This window comes from Saccopteryx leptura, chromosome 5 (genome assembly GCF_036850995.1).
Source record: "Saccopteryx leptura isolate mSacLep1 chromosome 5, mSacLep1_pri_phased_curated, whole genome shotgun sequence".
Lineage (NCBI taxonomy): Eukaryota > Metazoa > Chordata > Mammalia > Chiroptera > Emballonuridae > Saccopteryx > Saccopteryx leptura.
Window position 1 is genome coordinate 42,434,057 of NC_089507.1, and position 25,844 is coordinate 42,459,900.

A 25,844-nucleotide genomic window follows, 5' to 3' on the forward strand; every position below is an offset into this window, starting at 1 on the left:
TAATCCTTTCACCATTTCACAAGCTCCCAACACCCTTCCCCTCTGTTGGCTCTTGCTTTGTTTTCTGTATCTGTAAATCTTTTTCTATTTTGTTTGCTTATTTTGTTCATTAGAATCCACATATCAGTGAAATCATATGGTATTTGTCTTTCTCTGAATGGCTTGTTTCACCTAGCTTATTTTACCTTTCATAATACTCTCTAGGTATATCTATGCCCCCCCTTTTAAATGACTTATTAGTATTTCATTGTGTAAATGTACCACAACTTTTTTATTCACTTGGGTTGTTTCCAAATCTTGACTGTTGTAAATAACACTGCAATGTATATATTCTGCCAAATTAATGTTTCAATTTTCTTCAAATATATTCCCAAAAGTGAAATTGCTGGGTCATAAAGCAGTTCCATTTATAATTTTTTGAGGAAACTCCATACTATTTTCCACAGTGGCTGTACCAATCCACATTCCCCCCAACATTGAATGAATGTTCCCTTTTCTTTGCATCTTCACAAACACTTGTTTTTTGTTGATTTATTGATAATTGCTGTTCTGACAGGTATAAGGTGATATCTCATTGTGATTTTGATTTGTATTTCTCTAAAGATTGGTGAGCAACTTTTCATGTCTGTAGGCCATCTGTATGTCCTCTTTGGTAAACAATGAGGAAGACAAGAGTTTGTGGGCTGTAAGTATAAATTGAAAAAATGCTATTTTTGAAGGTTGGTTGGATACAATACTTCATAGTAATTAAGTAAAGAATATTTTCTATGAATATCCAAGGGATACATGTTGCGCTTAAATGCTTGCATTCTTCACATTCTTTAGTTATCCATTTCTGTAGTAGCCCTGTACTTGTCAATGAAGATATATTAAAGATTACAGAAGATTAATGAGATAAATTGATTATTATGTGCCATCAGAAGTGGTATAGAGGATATCCTTGAGTAGAGGAGACATAAGTTAGACATCAACTTACTACCAGTTTGATATTTTGATAAGAACTAAAACCAAGAATTCATGTCTTAGTGTCTACTTTGTTACAAAGAAAGGGATAGTAAGTTGTGGTAAGAAGCTACTGTATTTCATTTACATTTAGATAGGATGTCCTGAGGAATAAACAAAAGGCAGTGTTTAATGCTACACAACTGTCTTTTTTGGTTTTCCTTTTTATATGAGTACCACCTCATCCCAAGGCTTCCTTAAAGCCTTTTCTCATAAGGAACAGCGACCTCAAAATTATAACATAACTATTAGAGGCTTAACGTGTTGTCTTGCAAGGACTATATGCCTTTCAAGAAGGGCTTTCTGAATAAGGAATGATATCCTAATAATAAAATGTCAGACACTGAGGAATCATGGTAAGGGGTTATTTGGATATAAGACATACTTTAAATTTTGCTGAATTGGCAGCTCCCTACTTACTCTATTTATTTTTAGAATTGCCCCATCATGCCTATACTATGATTAAACATAAGCATGTATCACTATTTTCAAATTATAGCTACTAGTGTATTTTTTAGGATGTATCTATAATATTTTGTATATTGTTCTTTTGTATATATAAATATATATATTTAAGCACGAAAATAGGTCAGCTAATTTTTCTGTTTGAATCTGTCTTCCACTTAAGCTGTGTAAGCTTAGATAAACCACTGAACCAATGTAACTTTTAGTTTCTCATATATCATAAAAATCAGAAAAATATCATATATATGATGTTTAAAATAATATAGGTACATAAATATGGTATTGACTTATATATTTGGTAGTAATGCCCCTCCTTTTTTTTTTTTTTTTTTGTATTTTTCTGAAGTTGGAAACAGGGAGGCATTCAGACAGACTCCCACATGCGCCCGACCAGGATCTACCTGGCATGCCCACCAAGGGGCAATGCTCTGCCCACCTGGGGCATTGCTCTGTTGCAACCAGGGCCATTTTAGTGCCTGAGGCAGAGGCCATAGAGCCATCCTTAGCGCCCAGGCCAACTTTGCTCCAATGGAGCCATGGCTGCAGGAGGGAAAGAGAGAGACAGAGAGGAAGGAGAGGGGGAGGGGTGGAGAAGCAGATGGGCACTTCTCCTGTGTGCGCTGGCTGGGAATCGAACCCGGGACTCCTGCACACCAGGCCAATGCTCTACCACTGAGCCAACTGGCCAGGGCAGTAATACCCCTCTTTACACTTGATGAAATATCTTCACTTCTGCTCTTTTTCTGGAAAAAGAGAAAAATAAACTTGTTTATATAATGGCATACACACACACTCACACATACGCACACATTCTAACTCAAGTTAGAAAAATGAGTGATTTTCTTCAGGGTAAGTAAAAAAAGTCGATAAAATTACCTTAAAAAGTAAAAATAAAGTTTCTTCATATTTTTACCTGTGTTGATCCATTAGAGGTCTCCCATGTTCTTCATATGAAATATCAGCATCTCTGTGAGAACTTTGTGTAGTTCTTTCTTAATTAAAGTTAATAAAGACAGAAATAAGTAAATGTTTACTTTTTTTAAAAATACAGTCATTTATACATATTTTTTAATGTTTTTCAATTTTAAAAAGAAAAGTTCTAATGACCTAATTAGAATTTTATCACAAAGAGATTTTTTTTTTTTGGAAGTTGGTATCATGTTCTACATAGGTTATAGAGAACATTTTGTTTTTCTTTTATTAACTGCTGAATGATAAGTGAAAAAAAGTGCATCTTAGAAAAATGCAATAAAAGGTGTCCAAAAAAATGCAAGTATTCTCTTTTAAATAGTGCAGTGTTCTTAAAGTATACATTCATCAGCCAGTGACTTTAATATGTTTTAATATTTGGGCTGGAACTATGGTTAAGATAAAAAATTCTTCTATATCAGATGTCTTTATTAGTTTCTTTATGAGCTGGAAGAACAATGTTATTTTGATATTTATTGTTTTTTGTATAAATGCTTTAAATATCTATCTTCTTCTTATCTCCTAGTCTAACATTCTAGTATAAATGTTGTGAACATAAATTAAAATTTATACAGAATGTATCTGGACATGAGAAAATACACTATTGATCGAAAACAAACTTTTGGCACTCTAATTGACCACAAGTATATAATTTAAGGACAAATGTCAAAAAATATAGAAATATTAGAAAATATTACATAAAAATATAGAAGGGGGAAAAAGTAGATATGAGTAGAAACAAAACAAACAAACAATGAATGGATCTAGGATAATAGCATTCACTAACTGTCTTAGAAATTGAGGCTCTCCCAAAGAGTAGATAAAACTTACATATAATGAGGAAGTGAAATGGTTATAGAGAAGTGGTGGGAGGATAAGTGATCTTTATCTTAAAGAAAAAAGTAAATAAATGATTAAAAAATAAATCTTAATTGATTTCATGAGTCTTTAAGAAGCTGTGAAGCAATATATAACATTTATCACAATAGACTAAATAATTGGTGCTACTTTTATTAGTATTTCATATTGCTATATTCTATATATTTTATATATGATTCATATTCTATAATAAATTCAAATAATAGTCTACAATAATTTTATAATTGTATGTATTTATCTTGACTAATTGCTCTGGCATCTAAATTTGGAAGGAAGAAGTAAAAATGTCATTTGTGCAGATGACAGAATTCTGTATATGAAAAACCTGTAAGACTTCACACACAAAAAAAGAAACTATAAGAAACAAGCAGTACAGTAACATTGCAAGATATAAAATCAATGTACAAAAATACACTGCATTCCTGTATACTGTAATGAAACTTTAGAAATAGAAATAAAAAAATTATTTTGCAATTGCAAACAAAAGAATAAAATACTTAGGAATAAACTTAACAAATGATGTGAAGGACCTATATACTAAAAACTACAAAGCATTATTAAAAGAGATTGAAAAAGACATAATGAAATGGAAATATATTTTATGTTACTGAATTGGAAGAATCAACATAGTAAATTAGGCTTATTATCCAAGGCAATATACAGACTTAATGCAATCTTTATTAAAATCCTAATGTCATTTTTTAAAGAAATAAAACAAAAAATTAACAGATTTGTATGGTACCATGAAAGACCCTGAAAAACCAAAACAATACTAAGAAAAACAGAACAAATCCAGAGGCATCACACTACCAGACTTCAAATTATACTACAGAGCTATGAAAACCAAAACAGCGTGGTATTGGCAGGAAAAACAAAACAAAACAAAAACCCAGATCAATGGAACAGCATTGAGAGCCCCAAAATAAAACCACATGTATATAAACAAATAATTTTTGACAAAGAAGCCAAAAACACACAATGGAGAAAAGGAAGCCTCTTCAATAAACGGTGCTAGGAAAATGGGAAAGCCACATGAGAAAAGACCTAAATATAAGATCTGAAACAATAAATTACAAAGAAAATAATATAGGTACTAAACTTATGGACGTTGGCCATAGAGAACATTTTATGAATTTGACCTCAAAGGCAAGGAAAGTATTGGCAGGAATAAGTGGATGGGGCAATACCAAACTAAAATTCTCTGCACAGCAAAAGAAACCAACAACAAAATGAAAAGGCAACCAACCAAATAAGAGATAATATTTTCAAATAACAGCTCTGACAAGAACTTAATATCTAAAATATATAAGAATGCATACAACTCAACAACAAACAATCATATTTAAAAATAGAGGACTAGAACAGACACTTCTTCCAAGAATACATACAAATGGCCAACAGATATATGAAAAGATGCTCAATTTCACCAGCTATTTAAGAAATGAAAATCAAATACTACCTCACACCTGTTAGAATAGCCATTATCAATGAGACAGGTAATAGCAAGTGTTGAAAAGGTTGTGGAGAAAAAAGAACCCTCATTCACTGATGGTGGGAATTTAAATTGATACAGCTACTATGGTGGTTTCTCAAAAATTAAGAATACAGTTAGCATATAATCCAGCAATCCCTATCTGGAGAGCTAAACAAAAAAAACTACATAACACTTATTTGCAAAGATACATACACGCTTATGTTTATTGCAGCATTATTCACAGTGGTCAAGACTTGGAGAAAACCGATGTGGCCTTTGATAGAGGACTGGATAAAGAAGATGTGGTACATATATACTATAGGATACTACTCAGCCATAAGAAATGATGAAATACTTTTATTTGTGACAATATGAATGGAACTTGAGAATATTATACTGAGAAATAAATTAGTCAGAAAAGCCAAGAATCAAATGATTTCACTCATATGTGGGATATAAAAATGAAACTCATAGACACATACAACTGTATGGTATTTATCAGAGGGAAAGGAGTGGATAGTAAAGGGGGCCAAATACATGGTGACAGAGATGATTTAACTCTGGGTGTTGGAAACACAATACAATATACAGATCATGTATCATAGAAATGAACACTTAAAACCTATATAATACTATTAACTAATGTCACGCCAATAAGTCAATGTAAAAAAGGAAAACATAGGCAATAAAACCTTGGACATTTTTCATAGGAATATTTTTCTGATATATCTCCTTGGGCAAGGGAAACAATAGAAATAAATAAATAGAACTACATCAAACTAAAAGTTTGAACAACAAAGGAAACCATTAACAAAATGAGAAAAGAACCCATGTAATGGGAGAACATGTTTACCTCTGATAAGGCAGTGGTCCCCAATCCCCGGGCCGTGGACCGGTACCAGTCCATGGGCCATTTGGTACCGGTCCGCAGAGAAAGAATAAATAACTTACATTATTTCTGTTTTATTTATATTTAAGTCTGAACGATGTGTTATTTTTAAAAAATGACCAGATTGTCTGTTACATCCATCTAGCACTCACTCTTGACGCTTGTCTCCGTCACATGATACATTTATCCATCCCACCCTAAAGGCTAGTTCGTAAAAATATTTTCTGACATTAAACCAGTCCATGGTCCAAAAAAGGTTGGGGACCACTGTGATAACGGATTAACTTCCAAAATTTACAATATAAAGTTAATTCTTTTGTAATTACATTTTATTTTTGGACACTTGATTATTGCATTCAAATTTAATACACAATACTCACACCTGAACTAAAAATCTAAGTAAAATTATTTTTTATCATAAGTAGAATGTTTATGAGAAAATATATAATTTATTTTGATTCTGGCCTTTAACTTATATTATCTGACTCCATTGAACAGCTCTTTGTTTAAGACAGACATTAAATTGACTGATGGTTTTTATAACCATATATGTTCCTTTCTATTTTCTACTTTCTACTTTCAAATTAATAGCACAAAACAATTACCCTGACTCCTAACACTTTAGTACCCTGACACATTCCAAAATAATTTTGACATTGCATATTTATGAATAAACTAGCTTTATGTTCTGCTAAATTACTTCAACATCTACTTAGCTTCCTTTCTCTTCCTTCTTTTTATTAGTAATATCATTAATGTATATCCTTATTTTCCAAGACATCCAAGTTTTGACACTCCTAACCTTATTTATCTCAAGCTTACCAACTTTCCACAGCCACTGAATATTGTTGAGCCTCTGATCACATTTTTCTCTCTTTTTCCTCTTTCTTTACTTCCCACTATTACCAACTAGTTTAGCTTTCCTACTCTGTGATTGTTCTAGGACACAGCCATATAATCTGGTTTCCAGCCTCCAAGGGGAAATAAAACTTTATTCACTTTTGAATACAGTGGCTTAGAAATATTAAGACAATGAACAAAAATGGTCTCAGGAGAAACTATCTGTATGTAGCAGGTTATTTTTCTGTTATTTTTCATATGTGGAAATCTCATTATAGATTTTGATTCTCATATTTCTTGTTATACATAAAAAAGAATTGAAAACATAATTTTGATGGATGATATCAGCTAGACTCTAAAACTTTGACCTATTTTCCAAACAATTCTAATTACACATGTGGGAGGTATTGACCTAGGCCTACAAACTCAATTTTAATTCAAAGAAAGATCTAATGAGGGATATAGTAGAGGTCCTGCAACATTTTCAATTACACATGTGGTTTAGCTTTTTAAACAGAAATTCCTATAGCCTATTTCTAAAAAAAAAATCAATGACAAAATCTATACTAAATTTAAGTGTAGCACACACAATAAATGCACATTTACACATAAACATAACTTAAAATTCAAAAAACTATTTCTGTTATACCATTCCTGCTGAAAGTCAGACTAAAACAGCAAAAACACTTAAGCTAAACAGCTAAAACTTTCTACATTTTTTATTGATAGGAATTAAAAAAGCAAATAATATATTTAATATATAGTAAATCTTTCACTTTACTTTATAGTCTCTTAACACTTCAACTACTTTTACTTCCAATATTTATTAATTACCTATTGCATGTATGACACTATGGTAATTTTTTGATGTTGATGAAAAAAAATTTCTGATAATAAGAAGCTAATTATATAATATTTTACAAATTTGGTCCCTTTCTTCTAAACTAAAGGGAACTTTATATTTCTTCTTAAGAAATGGTATTTAAGGTCCATTAACAACTATTTCCTCACTAATCTATAATCTTCATGCCAATGTAGGCTGCATTTGCTTTGCTTATTTTTTATCTTCTCAGTCTGGCTTAATTCTTGTCAGGTGTCAAGGTTTTATAAATAGTTGTTGAATGATGATGGTAATGTAAGTTTGAAATGTAGAGCTGAATAAGGTGTCTTCTAAAGAGATACAATTCAAAGGGCTAGTGTTTATCTTCCAGTTGACAGGATGAAAAAAATAATATTTGAGAATGAATTTTAAAAATGCTTAGCATTGAGGCAGACTGGCATGGGTGGAGATACTCAAGGAGAAATACACATAGTGAGAAAGGCCATGTGATTGGAAAAGAATAATTCTTGTACTTAGCTACTTCTTAGGTCATGAATATATATGCCATTTGTATACATTTTTCAATGGTTTGTTAAAGAGAGAATGTATGACTTCCAAGCTTGTTCTTTTCAAGCTTTTTATTGCCTCCTTGTATTAATCTAATATACTATTTTCTTCTGTGTGTGTGTGTGTGTGTGTTGGGTGAGAGTGTTCTGTTTAAGGGTACTTTTCTGGAAGTTGATATTAGGGAGTGGAAATGGGTGAGTGGGGAGTGTGAGTCAGGTAAGAGGGAAAGCTATAAAGAATGGGTCAATGTACTGTTTATTCTGCAAGCAACTGTGGCACAGTTCCACTGGGGACTGTATACAGTACACTTCAGGATTGGTGAGGCCTTATTTCCAATTATTTCCCTCTACTCCCTTTTAGAAAAATCCAATGAAAGCCATCCTGACTATGGTCACTTTCTTTTCAGGTTCCTTTGTTTTTCTTTTTCTTTTTTTTTTTTTTTTTTGGATTTGTTTACTTTCAGTTTATATCTCGTGGGTTATTATGAGGGCAGTGCTTTAAGATTCTGATAAGTATTTTGTGGAGAAAAATTTATAAATCAAATTGGGACTTTTGTTTTACCAAGAACATAAAAACAGTTATTCTGTTCAGATTTCAATATATGTATAATAGTTGGTACTTCTAGGTACGCTTAATCTGCTTTGTCATTACAGCTTCCAAACAATCACAATTTTTGTTGTTGTTGTTGTTGTGTATCAGATCTACTTTAAGTTTGTGTATTTGTTAATGAAAGAGAAAATTAGCTTTGTATTTTTATTTGTTTTTAATGTGCTTGTGTTAAAAGCAACCCCATAAGACTAGGCAAAAGCCCTGTCTTCTTTCTGGATTTTAGCATGTTGTATCCAACACATCCTGGTTAAACCATAGGAAATTAGAAAATATCTGGTAATTATTGACTCATTAAAATCAGGTATTAACTTTTCTTGCCTCTTTGGGAAATGTTTCAAGACTATAGAAAACACTATTTTGACTATTCTTTAAAATGTTGCTGCTCCTTATTTGCCTTAATATATTAATTCTATTAATATTATTAATCAGAAAAAAAGTAATTTTATGTAACAGTTTCTGTGACATACTTATTTATATATATGTAAAATATTCGGTAGTTATAGTTTTTCAAGTATGTGAAAACACTTCCTGGCATTCATTCAGCCAGTAAATACTGAGTGGTATCTACTCTGTGAACTTGACTAGATTCAGAGAATGGGAATTACATGAAAATATATTGAAAGTGTCATGATTGGTTGGCGACATATTAACTGATTAATATGGAAAAGGGTAACACAAGGTAGCAACCAATAGGGATATGAGCTACGCTGTACTAATGGAATCTGGGCAAGTGTACCACCTTTATTCTACAACTTTGAAAGAATTTCTGCCAACATTGTGTAGGTGGCAAAAGCTCTAAGAACAGATGCCAATTGAGTAACAGCTGTGGCACCTGAGAGTAATCAAAAAGTTTCTAGCAATATCTCACTCTCAAAGTATAGTGTGGAAAGATGCGGTCTAGAACCAAAGGCCAAGTATGGGACAGCCAAACCACAAAGTGCTTGAAGTAGTATGTGGTACAGATTAACAATATTTTAGGCATACCCTGGAATCCTCATTTTGAGAGATTACTCATGTTCTGGGCATTGAGTCAAAATGTTTTATATAAATTATATTTAAACCTCAAAACTCTTCTATGTGATTAGTTGTATTATTTTTACAGATTAGAAATTTAAAAAAATTGAGTGGTCAATTATTTTCCAAAAATGAAAGATGATGTGACACAGGCAGGATCTGAACTGATGCCAAGGCCACTCTTAAAAATCCTGCATGCTGCTTTATCATGCACTCGTCCTGGGGTGAGTTTCTAATGATACTAATGTCCTAGAGAGCTATTTGATAAAAACAATAAAGATCAATAAAATAGTCATATCTTTTGATAATATAATTCTCATGCTAAGCATTTATTGCAAAAAAAGATGAAGAAAGTACACAAATTATTTATAAGAGAAACATCACAATATATTTATAATAGAGAAATCCTACATAAAACTGAGCTTCAGTACTAGAAGGTTAAGTAAATAAACATATTCAAAGAATGAAACATTATGCTTTCATTTAAAAATCATGTTTTATAGATTGCTTAATTGTATGATGAATTATTCATAGATGAGTTAAAAGGGAGGATTCTAGAAGTTCATATTCACTATCCTATTATTGAGTACATGACTATTAAATATGGGAGAGAATACATCAAAATGATTGTTTTTGCTAAGTTAGATTATGTAAAATTAAAGCAAATTTATTGTTTTTCTCAATTTCCAATTTTATATAAAATTATGTTTAATTATTAAAGTAATATATAAATGTATATACAAAACTATTCCAATGTTCTCAAACTTTCCATTTTGCTGATTTAAATAGATATGTACAGAACAATACTTAATGTAATATAAAGAAGTATGGTTTTCATAGGCTAAAGGCTTCCCCACCCTTAATATCCAGAGGGATGAGCAAATAGTAAAAATCAAAACTACTGAAGAATAACAATGATATTCCCAGCATGTTCCTTGTATTAGTTTCTTAGGGCTACTATAAAATATCCCAAAAATTTGATGACTTAAAACAAAATAAATTTTCTCATGCTGTAGAAGCCAGAAGTCCAAAATTGAGGGGTCAAATTGAGTGTTTCACTCACTTGGAATGCTAAAGGAAGATCTTCCCTTGCCTCTTTCTGCTTTTGTGATTTCAAGCATACTTCAGTTTGGAGGAACATGACTCCAGTCTCTAACCAGGGCCATCTGCCCGGTGTGTCTTTGTGCTCCACATCTCCCTTTTCTTTCTCTGATAAAAATACCAGCCATTGAATTTATGGCCCACATTGTGTCCAGGATGATCTCAGTTTGAGATTCTTAATTTAATTGCTACTGTAAAAACTCTATTTCTAAATAATTTTACATTCATAGGTACTAGGAGTTAGGATTTTGGGGACACTATTCTATTCACTACATTAGTGTCTTTGTATTGACTAAACAAACTATATGGCTAATTCCTTCCTTGACTTCAGATATTTTCTCCAATATTATCTACTCAATAACGTTTTTTCTAATCATTCAATTTAAAATTTCAACTTCAGCTTGCATTTACTCTAAATCATATAATCTTGGATTATGTAGCAAATGGTATAATTTGCATATGTATTCTGTTATGTTCACATACACACATAAATACCTTTAAAGCAGGTATACTGACAATTTCAAGTTTCTCTCTGGACTCTTATCAAGCAATTAGAACATCATAATTGATCAATAAATATTGCTAAAGTTAATGGAAAGTTTTACTATTCCTGTCCTCATGGTCATCTAATAGTGCCCAGTTCCTTCATGGTAAGATATTTTTATTCAATTTGTAATATTTTATTGTGGAATATAACATAAAAATCTTCAAAACATAAATGTACTGTTTATTATAAAAATAACACTAGTGTAATTATTATTTAGCTATTGAAATAGAAAATTGCCAGAACCCTCAGAAAGTCCCCATGTGTTTTTCTGATCACAATTTTTTTTCCTTTTTCCTAGAGATTACCACTACCCTGACATTTATGATACTTCCATGTTTTTCTTTATAGTTCTTATGCCTACATAATAAACCATAAAAAAGCAATATAATTTAATACTGTGTTTTTTAAAAGTATGTAAATAAGATTAACACCACATGTGGTTTTGTTTTACTTTTATTCTGACTTTTGGTGGAAAAATTATTTTGTTTATATTACTATGCATAGATATATGTATTTTTTTTTTAAAAATATTTCCCTGGCTGGTTGGATCAGTGGTAGAGCATCAGCCTAGTGTGTGGATTTCCTGGTTCAGTTCCCAGTCGGCACACAAAAGTGACTATATGCTTCTTTCTCTCCACTCCCCCTAGGCCCTGCTACCATGGCTTGATTGGCTCCAGCGAGTTGGCCCTGGGCACTGAGAATGGCTCCTGGCCTCCATATCAGGTGTGAAAAATAATTCTGTTGCTCAGCAACAGAGCAACACTTCAGATGGGTGGAGCATTCCTTCCCCCATAGATGGTTTGTTGGGTGGATCCCAGTCAGGGTGCCTGCAGCAGTCTGTCTCTCTGCCTCCCCTGCTCCCACTTAATAAAAAAAAATTTCCTCACTGTAGTTATTATATTATGTAGATGTGCCACAAAATATTGATCTACATTTCTACCAAACACTTGATTTATTTCCAGTTAGGATTATTATGAATAATGCTGTTATAAGCATTCTGTACATTTAACCTATCACATATAAGTATGCAATAGTTAAATAAGAGAAAAATGGGGTATTCAACTTGAGGAAATGGGTCCAACTGTTATGCAAATAAATATTATTAATTTATACTCTAGTGGTGTTATATTGGTCTACATTCTTTCCAATATTTAGTTTAATTATATGAATAATATTTTTGAGAGTGCATTGGTACCTAAAATTCTGATTTTAATATTTATTCTCCTAATCACTAGTGAAGTTAAGCACTTTCATCTGTTATTGGATATTTGGACTTTTTCTAATGTGAAAAGCCCATTTAAGTTATTTTCTCTTGGTTCACTACTATTTTCTAAATGATTTGTAGTAGTGTTTATATGCTGTTAATATGAACCATTGTTTATGGGTCACAATTATCAGACTCCACAACTTGCTTCTTTATTATTTTGGTCTGTTTTGTGAGAAGTCTTAATTTTAATATAGTCAAATTTATCACTCACTGAATTTATAGTTAGTACCATTTTTGTCTGAAGAACATGCTCATTATACTAACATCATGAAGACACTTGCCTATATTTAATTCTAAGGATGGCCTTGCAGATTTAGTTGTGTATTACACCTGAAATTGATTTTGGCCCATAGTCTGTTTTGTTTTTCCAAAAAGAACACCCAGGGAATTGTTCTAAGTATGTAATGATCGTAACTCCCACTGCTCTTTAGTATTATATTGATAAATCAAAAACACACTATTATGAAAAGTTGTAAACATGAAATAAACATTCATTGAATGATTGAATGAATAGGTAAATTCATTTAAACAGAGGAGATATTATCCTGTAAGAATATCCAAATATTTTCTTATTATATTGGTGTATGATCATAAAGAAAACTAGAAATATAAACAAGGCAATAAAATATTCAAATGTGTGACGGGTAAATAATTCCGGCTACAGTTCAAAGAAAGGATTAGAAAAGGGCAAAATTAAGAAGGAGAGGCACAGTAAGAGATTACATAAAATACTATTTATACTAGTCAAGGCTATCCAAGAGAAGCATAACCGGTAGGATGATGCATGGATAGAAAGATAGATAGATAGATATTATAAGTTATTGGCTCATATTTTGTGGAGGCTGATATCTCCTATGATTTGCAGTTAGATACTGGAGACTCAGGAGAGATGATAATAGAGTTCCAGTTCAAGTATGAAGGCTGAAGATCAGGAGAGCCAATGGTGTAAGCTTAAAAGGCCAGTAGACACGAGACCCAAGATTTTATGTTTCTGTTTGAATTTTAAAGCAGGACTAATAATGTTTTAGCTCAAGGAAGTCAGGCAGAAGGAGTTCCTCTAATTTATGAAAGGTCAACCATTTTGTTCAATTCAGGCCTGCAGCTAACTGAATGAGGGTCCCCACACACTAGGGAGGACAATCTGATTTACTTAATCTACCCTTTCAAATGATAATCTCAGCCTAAAATTTCCTCACAAACAAATCGAGAAAAGGCTTATCCAATTAACCATCTCATAGCCTACTCCCGTGATGGCAAACCTTTCTATAAAAACTGCCCACTTTTGCAGTGCTGGTCAACCTGGTCCCTCCCACCCACTAGTGGGCATTCTGGCTTTCATGGTGGGTGGTAGTGGAGCAATCAAATGGCGCTGTGATTGGCCCACCAGAAAGCTGGACCACATTTGCCTGACCTGTGGTGGTGCAGTGGATAAAGCATCGACCTGGAAATGCTGAGGTCACCAGTTCGAAACCCTGGGCTTGCCTGGTCAAGACACATATGGGAGTTGATGCTTCTAGCTCCTCCCTCCTTTCTCTCTCTCTGTCTCTCCCTCTCCTCTCTAAAAATGAATAAATAAATAAAAAATTAAATTAAATTAAAAAAAAAAAAGCTGGACCACCTACTAGTGGGCTGGAGGGACCAGGTTGACAAGCACTGCAAAAGTGGGCGGTTTTATAAAAAGGTTCGCCATCATGGGCCTAGTCAGTATATTTTTGTACAGGAAACACCCAGAGAATTAACCAACAGACTAGCAATGAACATTAAGGGAATCATGACAATAGAGGCACAATTAAAAAATGAACTGAGTCAGCATTTTCCAGAGACATCAGTGTAATTTGCAGATTAGGTCATGAAAGCTTGTTGGAGAGAATAATTTCATTAATTAAAATTGGAATTTAGGAAAGGAGTAAAGACTCGGGAGGGTGAGCATAAATAGAATTTGCATATCAGTTAAATAAAGACTGTTGAAGGGAATATTTCTATTAGGTGAAATAGGAATTTAGGAAAAGAATTAAGTCTTAGCAAGGCAATCATGGACATTTTTAACAAAAGAAATATTGTTTATATGATTTAAGATACAAAATTACAGCAGCTCAATAAATCTATATCAAAGGAGTAATGCTTGGAATAGTAATAGCAAAAAGCACATAGTAATTGATAGGAGAAAGTCAAGGAAATAAACCTGATTAAAACAATAGCATTAGATTGAAAAGTGGAGTAAATGTGAGGCCATTTGACATTAACATATACTATATATGACTTTTGAAGTGAGCAATTTTTGGCAACTAAAAAAGCTGTTGTGAAATTGGGTTGTTTACATAGCAATCTTACAAAAGAATCTCTCATGTTTTCATTAATTATTTTATACAACATATTCACATAACAATTGAAAGATAAATATAGTATAATAAGTCACAAAACATTACAAATATCTGTGGGATTAATTAGCTTTAGAAATTAAGGGTTTTTTTTAATTAAAAGGGAGTAACTCTCCATGCATTAATAAAATAGCAGTAAAGCTCAATCTACTAAAAGTAACTTATTTTATACAACAAATATTTTTCCTTGGTTAATTTGAAAGGCTTCCTTAGGGGCTAGTCTAATACAAATAATGCCAGTTTATTTTTAGTAGGCATCTTAAAGAAAAATAGACACATTCAGCTCTATATTTGTAAAAATATCACAGAGGATTAAAACAATCAAAATTAATACAGTTTTTGAGGAAATTGAATGCTTTGTTCTGTGTCTATTTAATAGAACCAAAGTGAGGATAATCTTAGAATAGCTCCATATAAAATAGAAAAACCCCAACAAACCCATTCATATAAGTGAGAGGCATCAAAAACCAACTGTGTGTGATGTCATTGTTGACAAAATGCTGCTAGATGCCTTTGAGATGATCACTTAAATCCATTTTCCCTCAATAAATCAACAAACAACAAGTGTTGGTAAGGATGTAGAGAAAAGGAAGCCCTAATGCGCTGTTGGTGAAAATGCAAATTGGTGCAACCACTATGAAAACCATTATGGAGTTTCCTCAAAACATTAAAAATAGAAACTACCTTAAGACCCAGAAGTTTCACTTCAGAATATATACCCTAAGACACCCAAAGCACTAATTTGAAGCAGAATTATTTATAATAGTCAAGATATGGAAGGAACCAAGTGTACCAAGTGTCCATCAATAAATGAGTGGATAAAGAAAATGGTGTATATATATTTATATATATATATATAGATAGATAGATATAGATAGATATAGATAGATATAGATATATAGATATAGATATATATAATGGAATATTAGTAATTAGAAAAAAATCTAGCCATTTGTGACAACATGAATGGACCTGGAAGATATTATGCTAATTGACATGAGTCAAACAGAAAAAAACAAATACCATATGATTTCACTTATATACAGAATCTAGAAAACAAAATAAATGAACAAAGAAAACAGAAACAGACTCATAGATACAAAGAACATTTTGAAGAGTCCCGAGTAGAAGAGAGTTTGAGGGGAAAGGTAAAACACTTGAAGAGATTAAGAAGTACAATTTAGTTGTCACAGAATAGTCATGGGGATGTAAAATACAGCATAGGGAATATCATCAATAATATTCTAATAACTATTAATGATGTCAGGTAGGTGCAAGATTTATCAGGATGATCACTTAGTAAGAACATACCATCTAATCCCTGGGATGTACACCTGAAGCTAATATAATTATGTCAACTGTAATTGAGAAACGAAAATGATTTAAAAATGGAAAAGATATATGTAAAGGTAAAGAAACAGGACCTGTAAAAGTTACTTTTATATAGTTCAGAAAAACATATGGATTATTGTCTATATCTGTATTCAAATCTATATCACACATTTCTCTAAATCTATATCAATACCTATACATATGCTATACCTATATTTATATCTATATAGAGAGACAGAAGGAGTGGGAATGATAGAGGGAGAGGGAAAAAGAGATACTAAGGATAACCTTTTCTCTACCCTTCTCCTAATTGTCAAATATTCTGTGCTAACCTTTTTTTCAATTGCACCTCCAGAAACATTCTTCTATCTTCTACACTCTATTCTCTGTCCCTGGGCAACTGACAAGTATGGACCATATCATCAGGGTTTCTGTGTGGGCTCCACTGATGGGGAACCCTAGAAGGGAATTTAAAAGAAGAAAGAGCTTGAGGTCAAGATATTTATCACCTGCCCAAGATACATCTTCTTCCTTGCCTTTCTTTATGCCTTAATAGCTGGGGATGATGAAAACTTTTGGCTGTGAGACACAGTTTCCCTTTTGGTTTGCCTATATAAACTTCATCAACATTGTTGCAGCTATTCCTTTTTAAACAACCCTCCTTGAATTAACTTCAAGTGTGTCTTTTGTTCATTTTGTGATAATTTATCTGCTAATACTCACTGAGCACTAAATCCTCCATGGTTACAATGTTAAAAACGTATAAAAATTTTAATTTTTGCAAATATACCTTGTGATTGTATCATATCATTTGCATTTTAGAGATGAGACTATTGGCACTCCTGTGTTTGAGAAACTTGCTGTTATGGACTGCATTGTCATTTCAGCTGCTCCCTAAAACATCATATGTTGAAATCTTAATCCCCACATCCTCAAAATGAGACTGTTTGGAAATAATGCCTTTACAGAATAATTAAGTTAAAGTGAGGACATTAAGTGGGCCCTAAATCAATCTAGTGAATTGATTGGTGCAGGACTTAATTTAGTGGGGCTTTGATGGCTACTACATCCACTGTTTTTGTGTATTGCCTGTGGAGGTGGTTAGGTGGTGCTTTGATGTGATCTGGAGCTGCCCATTGGGTACTCTGGTTCAGCGGCCTCCCAGGAGGTACAGACCAAGGTCAGCTATTGCCTGTTTCTTCCCAAGGTCATCTGGCATGAGCAACAAAGTGATCTGCAGATGTTTGCTATTTGTGTGGGGCTTAGAGGTGCTCAGGAGAGGCCACCTGAGAACCAAGGCCAGCTGCTACTAGTGTTGGGTATGGAAACAGTTAACAAGAGGTACAGGGCATGCCAGAGCCAGGTGTTGCTTGTTTACTGATTTTAGGAAAGTCTGAAACATGAGCCCATACAGGCCGGTCATATGGAAAAGCCACTGGAAACAGCTTGAGTAGGCTGGCAATTTGGGTGGGGCATGGTCTCAGATAGTCACCAGAGTAGCGGGAACAATGTGAGCCAGGTTGACTTCGATATGGCACCTGCCTTCCAGCTCTGTAGGAGGAGGGCTCAGCAAAGAACAATGGCCTCTGCCAGCACTTTTCTCTGGGAGAAAGCTGCCCCTTCAGCCCTTGCCTGTATGCCAGATAATTCAGTTTCCCCCCATATGTCTCTGGTGCCTTTTGAGTTGCTGCCTCAGTGTTGGACCACAGAATGGGTGAGTCTAAGTCTGTGTGTGGGTTGTTTAAGAGGTACACCTGGGGCTCCAGAAACTGTCAATCTCACTCAGCCACAGCCCCTACTGGATTTTACAGCCAGAAGTTATGGGGACTTCTCTTCCTGCCACTGGAACCCTGGGCTGGGAGGCCTGGTGTGTGGATGGGACCCCTTGCTCCTCAGGTAGTACCTCGACAGTCAAGATATTTCTCCTGATTTTTATCTGCCAAACATGGGTGTGGGACCAGCCCGTTCTGTATCTCTGTCCTTCCTCTTAGTCTTGGTGTAGCTTCTTCTTTGTGTTACTAGTTATTAGACTTCTGTTCAAATACATTTCAGGTGGTTCTGAAATATGGTTGTTCTGTACTTAATTGTCATTTTGATGTGGCAGCATTTATCTATGGCACCATCTTGACCAGAGGCCAAAAATATATTAAGTTACAACTTTATAAACACACACACATATATACAAACACACTCTGTCAGTTGATAAGTGAGGCATTGATCATAGAAAAAGAACTGACTCTTTTACTTTCATTACTTTTTAAATATTTGTTTAACTTTCAATAAAGCATCCTTTAGTTTAGGAAAATTTTGTTGAAAAATGTTATTTTTAATGCAATTCGTTTTTAGTTATTATTTTTAAGTTTTCCTCCAAACTAAGATTATGTGTATATATTCACATATGTATTTTCCTCTATTTATCTAACTCTTTATCCACTTAGTATTTAATTTTTGAATGGTTTAAGCATGTGTCTTTCAAATAGTCATTTTTGTTTTCCTTGGTTTCAATAATTTTTTGTAATGTTCTTTGTATTTTAGATTAAATGCATACATTTTACTATGTATTATTCCTTGGCAATCAATTATTATCCTTGACCCTGGCTGGTTGGCTCAGTGGATAAAGCATCAACCTGGTGTGTGGATGTCTGGGGTTCCATCCCTGGTCAGGGGACACTTGAGAAGTAATCATCTGCATCTCTTCTCCCTCCCCCCCTTCTCACTCTCTTCCCCTCCTGCAGTCAGTGGCTCAATTGGTTTGTATGTCCTCTCACACACTGAGGATAGCTCAGTTGATTTGAGCATTGGCCCCAGACAGGGGGTTGCCAGGTGAATCCTGACCAGGGCACATGCAGGAGTCAGTCTATATTCTCTCCTCTCACTTAAAAATTACTATCCTTTGCATCAGTGGTAGTCAACCTGGTCCCTACTTCCCACTAGTGGGCATTCCAGCTTTCATGGTGGGTGGTAGTGGAACAACCAAAGTATAAATAAAAAGAGAGATTTAACTATAGTAAGTTGTTTTATAAAGATTTATTCTCCAAAACTTAGCAAAAATCTGACATAAAGTACTTGGTAAGTAATTATTATTATATGCTTTAACTTGCTGTAACTCTGCTTTATAAATTTTATAAAGTAAAGTTACTTCCCTACTTTATAAATCACCATTACTGTGGAACTGGTGAATAGTTAGAAAATTTTACTACTAACAGAGATACAAAAGTGGGCGGTAGGTATAAAAAGGTTGACTACCCATGATTTACATCATTTTCATAATTGTAGGTTATAATTTATTTTGATATACATTGAGATGAGTTTTTTTTTCCATTATATTATATATGACCCCTGAGCTTTATTGGAAATGTGGAGACCAAGCACAAAGGAAAGGGAGAAGGAGCCCAGGCAGCTGAAGAAAGCTGTACCCTGGGAGAGACTGTACCCAGTCATTGTGGACGGGTTTAGATAGCGGTATGCATGGAACCAGCAGCACTAGGGCCAGCCGGTCCTTTAGAAACCATAGGAGTCCGAGTCCACTGATCAGCCCAGTCAGGACGGGCCTTTGCCCAAGTTTCGAGGAAACCAGTCATTCTGACTTTTGGAGATGAGGGAGAGCTACCAAGACATGCCAGCACTGAGAGTGTCACCTCCATGGGAAAAAAAAAAAAAGAGTCAAGCAGCTGGGGGTCCGGGGGCACTTGTTGCAAGAATTTAAGGCAGCAGTGTGGGCAGGGCAGGCCAGTTGGTTCCCGAACCTTTCTACCTCTAGCCCAGGCACATTCGGAGCACCAGCCGGCTGCTGGAGTTGGGGCTGGTTCGCTTGCGGAGCGGTGTACATACTATGCAGGAGACACTAGGCAAACCGCACTAGGTGGCTGCTGCAGCTCTGTCCACAGGGCATGCACATTCCGGTGGTCACCACCAGGTTCCCGCTGCAAGCGGCGCCGCAGGCGCTGCCGGCACTGCCTGGGAGCCCAACACACAGAGCTCCCCACAGACAAGGCCTCTCCGAGAGCTGCTGACACAGACATATACAGCCACCAATGCCTTCGTACAACCCGTGCTCCTCGCCCTCCAGCAGGAGGCTGTAGGGGGCGATCTCGATGTCCAGGCCCAGCTTGGGGTTCATCACCTCCTGGTACTCCCTGAGCAGGCAGGCCATGTCCTGCTTGGCCTTCTGCAGGGCGGCCTCCAGCTCAGCTGGCTTGCAGCGCGCATCGCTGACGGCCATCTCGCCCTGCTGCTCAGCCTGGGGCACTGCCGTCTCCAGCTTGCGGTTCTGGCACTTGGCCTTCTCGACCTCAGCGGTCAGCCTCTGTCCCGGGCAGTTCAGCTCATTGACCTCCTCCTTGGTGCGGCGCAGGGTCTCCCTGTGACTGATCGCTGTGGCCATCATCTCCTCGCACTCGCTGCGGTACCAGGACTCGGCCTCGGCCCGGCTGCAGCTGGCGATGTCGTCACACTGAGCCTTGATCTCGGCAATGACGCAGTCCGTGTTCAGGTCTCGGCTGTTGTCCATGTTGACGATGGCCGAGGTGTCTGAGATGTGGGTGTGGAGGACGCGGATCTCCTCCTCATATAGTCGCCGCAGGAAGTCAGTCTCCTGGGTCAGGGCCTCTGCGTTGGCCTGCAGGGCTGATTTGCGCAGGTAGGCACAGTCCGCATCCTTCTTTAGGGCTACAAATTCGTTCTCAGCAGCGGCCCTTAGTGCCACCTCCTCTTCATACTTCCTGTAACCCTCCAGCACCTCCTTGCACGTGGCTGAGCTCTGAGGCCAGCCTCCCGCTCTCGGCCTCCGCACACTCGGCCTCCCGCCTCGGCATCTCCGTGTAACCCTGAGCAGCGGCTCCAGGGTGCTCTCACAGCACTTGCGGTTCTGGTAGAACTGCCACGTGGTCTCCAGCAGCTTGTTCTGCTGCTCCAGGAAGCGCACCCTGTCCATGAGGGCAGCGAACCTGCTGTTGAGACATCTGATCTGCCCCTTCTCCTCATGCTTCAGGCATTGCGCGTTGGGGTCGATCTCCAGGTTGAGGGGTGTGAGGAGGCTCTGGTTGACCGACAGGGTGGTGATGCAGGGCGGGCTGGGTCCGCCCAGGCCGCAGAAGCGGTACCCGAAGCTGTGGCCGCAGGAGCCGGAGCGGAAGCCCCTGCACGTGCTCTGGCTGCCAAAGGTCCCGAGGCTGGTGGACAGGCAGGACATGGTGCGGCGGCAGTTGCAATGGCGGGCTCTGATCCTCAAAGTCCGCGTGGCGCCATATATCGTGGCCTGCTGGCCGAGGGAGGGAGCGCTCAGCCAGCGCATTTAGAGCTTGGAGGTCGGCCCTCGAGCCCTGCCCCGCCGGTAATCAAAGTGAGCCTGCCGCCCGGCTGCCTCCATAAAACAGCATTCGCCCCGCGCCCGCGCTTCATGGGTCTGGAAAGTGCCTGGTCAGCCCTGCCCGTTCTGCGCCACCGTCACTGGGCGAGCCCACTACGCCCCTCTGCTGAATTCGGCCTGGGTAGTGCTGGATCTGTGGCTCCATCCTCTGGCTCGGCAGCTGGACTCACCGGCCCTCCTTGGGCCCCAGCTCTGTGAAACCACTCTTGAGGTTGAGAGTCCTTGGTCTTAGTTATCTGTGTATCTCCATATGGTGTGGGGGACCAGTGTGTTTGTATTTGTTGAAGGACAGAGGTCTCTGAAGTCAGTCCTGCATTTTCTTGTCCTGACCTTGGAAGGTGAATAACCTTTCTGAACCCAGTTTCCTCATGTGCAAAATAAGAATATCAATAACCCATCTGAGAGTTGTTGGGAGGACCTAATGAGATAATGGACCGGAAAGCATTTAAGGCCCTTGATGAGTTCTTAAAGTTGAGAAATTTGAAATAAAAATGTTTTGCTTATGTTTATAAACTAAAAAAAAAATATGTAAGAGAAAAAGAGAAATTTTAAGATATATAAGAGAATAAATTTTAGGAAAATGTCTTAGGTGTAAAAAATGTTAGTCCTGCATGACCAGGCGGTGGTGCAGTAGACAGAGCATTCTCCTAGGATGCTGAGGACCCAGGTTTAAAAACCCAAGGTGGCCTCCTTGAGTGTGGGCTCACCAACTTGAGCATGGGGTCTCTGGCTTGAGTGTGGGATGATAGACATGACCCCATGGTCGCTGTGTTGAGCCCAAGGTCACTTGCTTGAGCAAGGGGTCACCGGCTTGGCTGGAGCCCCCTAGTCAAGATATATATGAGAAAGCAATCAATGAACAATTAAGGTGCTGCAACAAAGAGCTGATGCTTCTCATCTCTCTCCCTTTCTATCTCTTTCTGTCTGTCTCTCCCTCCTCACTAAAAAATAACAATAATTAAAAAATGTTAGTCCTAAGAAGCAAAAGGTTTGATTCCTCAATTTAAGTCATGATGCAAGGAGATATTTTTTTGAGTATATATGACATATATATTTATGTGTATGGAAACAAACTAATTGGACAAATTTGATTATCTCACCTCCTGTAAAATAAGAGGGAAAGTTGTTATAAGCAGCCAAAAAGATACATATAAAAGAAATATTAAATTCCTGTTTTAAGTGAGTTGAATTTTAGAGGAGAAACTATTAAACTTTTTAGAGTAAAACAGAATTCAATATATCAATTCTGAACAAAGTTCAAATTTGAAAACATATTAGTTGACAAATTTTGCTGTGTGGTAATTAACACTATAATTAGCAAAAGGACTAAAACCTCAGTATTACTTTAAACTAAAACTTATATCACAATAGTAGAATAGACAGTATGATAATCCATCAGGGATACTTTGCTCTGGTTCTTTGTGCTGTCTAGACAAGTAGAAAATTTGTTTCTTTAATCAGTGGAGTTAAAAAAAAAAAAAAAAAGAAAAAGAAATCATCCCAAATATTCTAAACATTACCCAAGTTAGATGGAAAAGAATAGATGGCTATTTGTGTAATATTCTGTGCAGAAGGAAGAATCAGTTATCATCTGATAATTTTAGATGAAAAAAAATTGTTCTATGCTATGTGAGAAAGAGACAGAATTTTTGTTCGTCATTTGAAATTGCTTTGCATGGTGATGACGACGGTGATAATGATTTGTCATCTTCAGTTCTTCACACTCATGTGACTGTGATTTTTTTTAGGTTTTTTGGACACATCAATCATTGGCAAAACTACAGATTAGAAAGCTGTGTTTAATACATGATAATTTTGTTAATCCACCCACAAATATTTGACATTTTTGTCCTTGCAGTAACCTTAAGCAGTTTGAATGGCAGATATATGCTATGGCCAAAGTATAGTGAAGAATTACTGTAATTATTTGGCAGTTGTTCATTTGGGAAATAGGGATAAGGAATATCCAGATCATCAAGGTCATGTAGATATACTGACATCTACACTTACTATAAATATTTTATAAGGGGATAGAGTGGGGCATTTGAAACATCGTTCACTGAGTTCCAGGAAGCAGAGAACTTCAGAAATTTAACACAGGTATTATTTGGTGGCTATTCCACTAATGTATTCTCAGTATTTCTCTCTGCCTTTGTGTTCTAAAACTTCAGACAGTATTTCTTCACCCATGGCCTGTTTCTTCTGTCTTTCTGTTACAGTAGTAGAACTTCTGTGTTCTTCACTGGCAGTTATCAGGTTGGCTCTGCTATGCCCTCTGGCTGGCTTTAATCTTTCCAAGTTGTGTAATCCTCCATCTGCTTCCTTTGGTGGTAGCAAAGTAGTTCTCCTTATAACTAACTTTGCATTCTACCATATTTCTCGTTTTGCTGTTGCTTTATCTATATTTTAAACATGTATTATCACAGCAGATTGAAAACTAAAGAAATGCCTAGTACTTGTTTAGATTCTTTGCAGAGAACAGTTAGTCTTTGCCACCAACTCAACCGCTTTAAACCAAGGTGCAAAAATTTCTTGCAATATGTTTTAAGTAACCAAAATGGAAAATCCAAGCAAACTGTTGCCTGTGTTTAGCTTTGTGATTTAAAGACAGCTGGTAGAGACAAGTACTAACATAAATCTTGTCTGAATTTCCCAAACCCAGCATATGAACTGTGAATTTATAGCTTTTTTTGAATGTTTAACCATAGGTGATGGTGATAGAACAGAAAGGCCAATGAATTTGGATGTAGAAAATCTAGGTTCAGACTCTTACTTGCAAGTTATTTGACCATGGGGAAACAACTTCTGTCTATACCAGGGGTTGGGAAACTATGGCTCGCAAACCAGATGTGGCTCTTTTGATGGCTGCATCTGGCTCACAGTCAAATTTTTAATTTAAAAAAATAACGTTAAAAATATAAAACATTCTCATGCATTACAATCCGTTTATTTTTTATTGCTCATGTTCATGGTTACAGGTGGCTGGAGCCAATCACAGTCATTTCCAGGATAACACCAAATATTTTTTTTTTGTATTTTTCTGAAGTTGGAAATGGGGAGGCAGTCAGACAGACTCCTGCATGCACCCGACCGGGATCCACCTGGCATGCCCACCAGGGGTGATGCTCTGCTCATCTGGGGCATTGCTCTGTTGCAACCAGAGCCATTCTAGTGCCTGAGGCAGAGGCCATGGAGCCATCCTCAGCGCCCGGGGCCAACTTTGCTCCAATGGAGCCTTGGCTGCGGGACGGGAAGAGAGAGACAAAGAGGAAGGAGAGGGGGAGGGGTGGAGAAGCAGATGGGCGCTTCTCCTGTGTGCCCTGGCTGGGAATCGAACCCAGGACTCCTGCATGCCAGGCTGATGCTCCACCACTGAGCTAACCGGCCAGAGCCAACACCAAATTTTTATTGATAATGCATAATGTACACGGGTCGTTGTGAGGTCAGGAAGTAAACTTCCCTCCTTTTAATCAAGTAGTCAACTAGCTAACTGCAGAAACCCTTTTGATAAAGAAGATGGATAAAAGAAAAAAAGATGAGGAGTATCGTACTTTTCAGCAGAAATAGACAGAGGAATTCACCTTTGTGGAGAGAGCAGGTTCTGCAGTGTGTCTAATATACAATGATAAAATTGCATCGACGAAACGGTCAAATATAAAGTGGTACTTTGACACATGCCATACTACATTTGCATCAAAATATCCAGTGGGGGACAGCAGGAAGAAAGCATGTCAAAAGCTACTGTGCAGAGTGCAAGCGAGTCACCCACAACTCTGTGTTTGGACCCAACAAGGTGACTGGAATTTGGCTAGCTTTGCTGGTGCTTTAGCAATTGTGAGAAACAGAAAGCCATTCACAGATGGGGAGTATGCCAAAACATTCATGCTTGATGTTGCCAATGAACTTTTTGATGATTTTTCGGATAAAGACAAGATAATCAAATGAATAAAAGACATGTTTAAGAACTGTTCACGATCATACCATCATAATGGCAAATCCAATTGAAGCAACACAAGTGAAGGATATAAATGCAGCACCATTCTTTTCTCTCGCTTTGGATGAGTCAACAGACGTAAACCATTCATCCCAGTTCAGCGTGATTGCAAGGTATGCTGTCAGTGACACACCATGTGAATAAAGTCTTGCTGTTTTGCCTATGAAAGAGACAACAAGAGGGGAGGATTTATTCAAGTCTTTCACTGAGTTTGCCTAAGAAAAAAAATCTACCAATGGATAAACTTATTTTGGTGTGTACTGATGGTGCTCTGTGCATGGTAGGGAAAAAAATAGAGGATTCTTAGCACTTCTTTGTAAACATGAAAA

At 36.6% G+C, this 25,844-nt stretch overlaps 1 pseudogene; it reads right to left on the reverse strand.

Moving 5' to 3' along the window:
* Positions 1-19,997: 19,997 nt before the first annotated feature.
* LOC136406467 (keratin, type II cuticular Hb1-like) lies at positions 19,998-21,344 on the reverse strand (annotated as a pseudogene).
* Between the last annotated feature and the right edge of the window lie 4,500 nt (positions 21,345-25,844).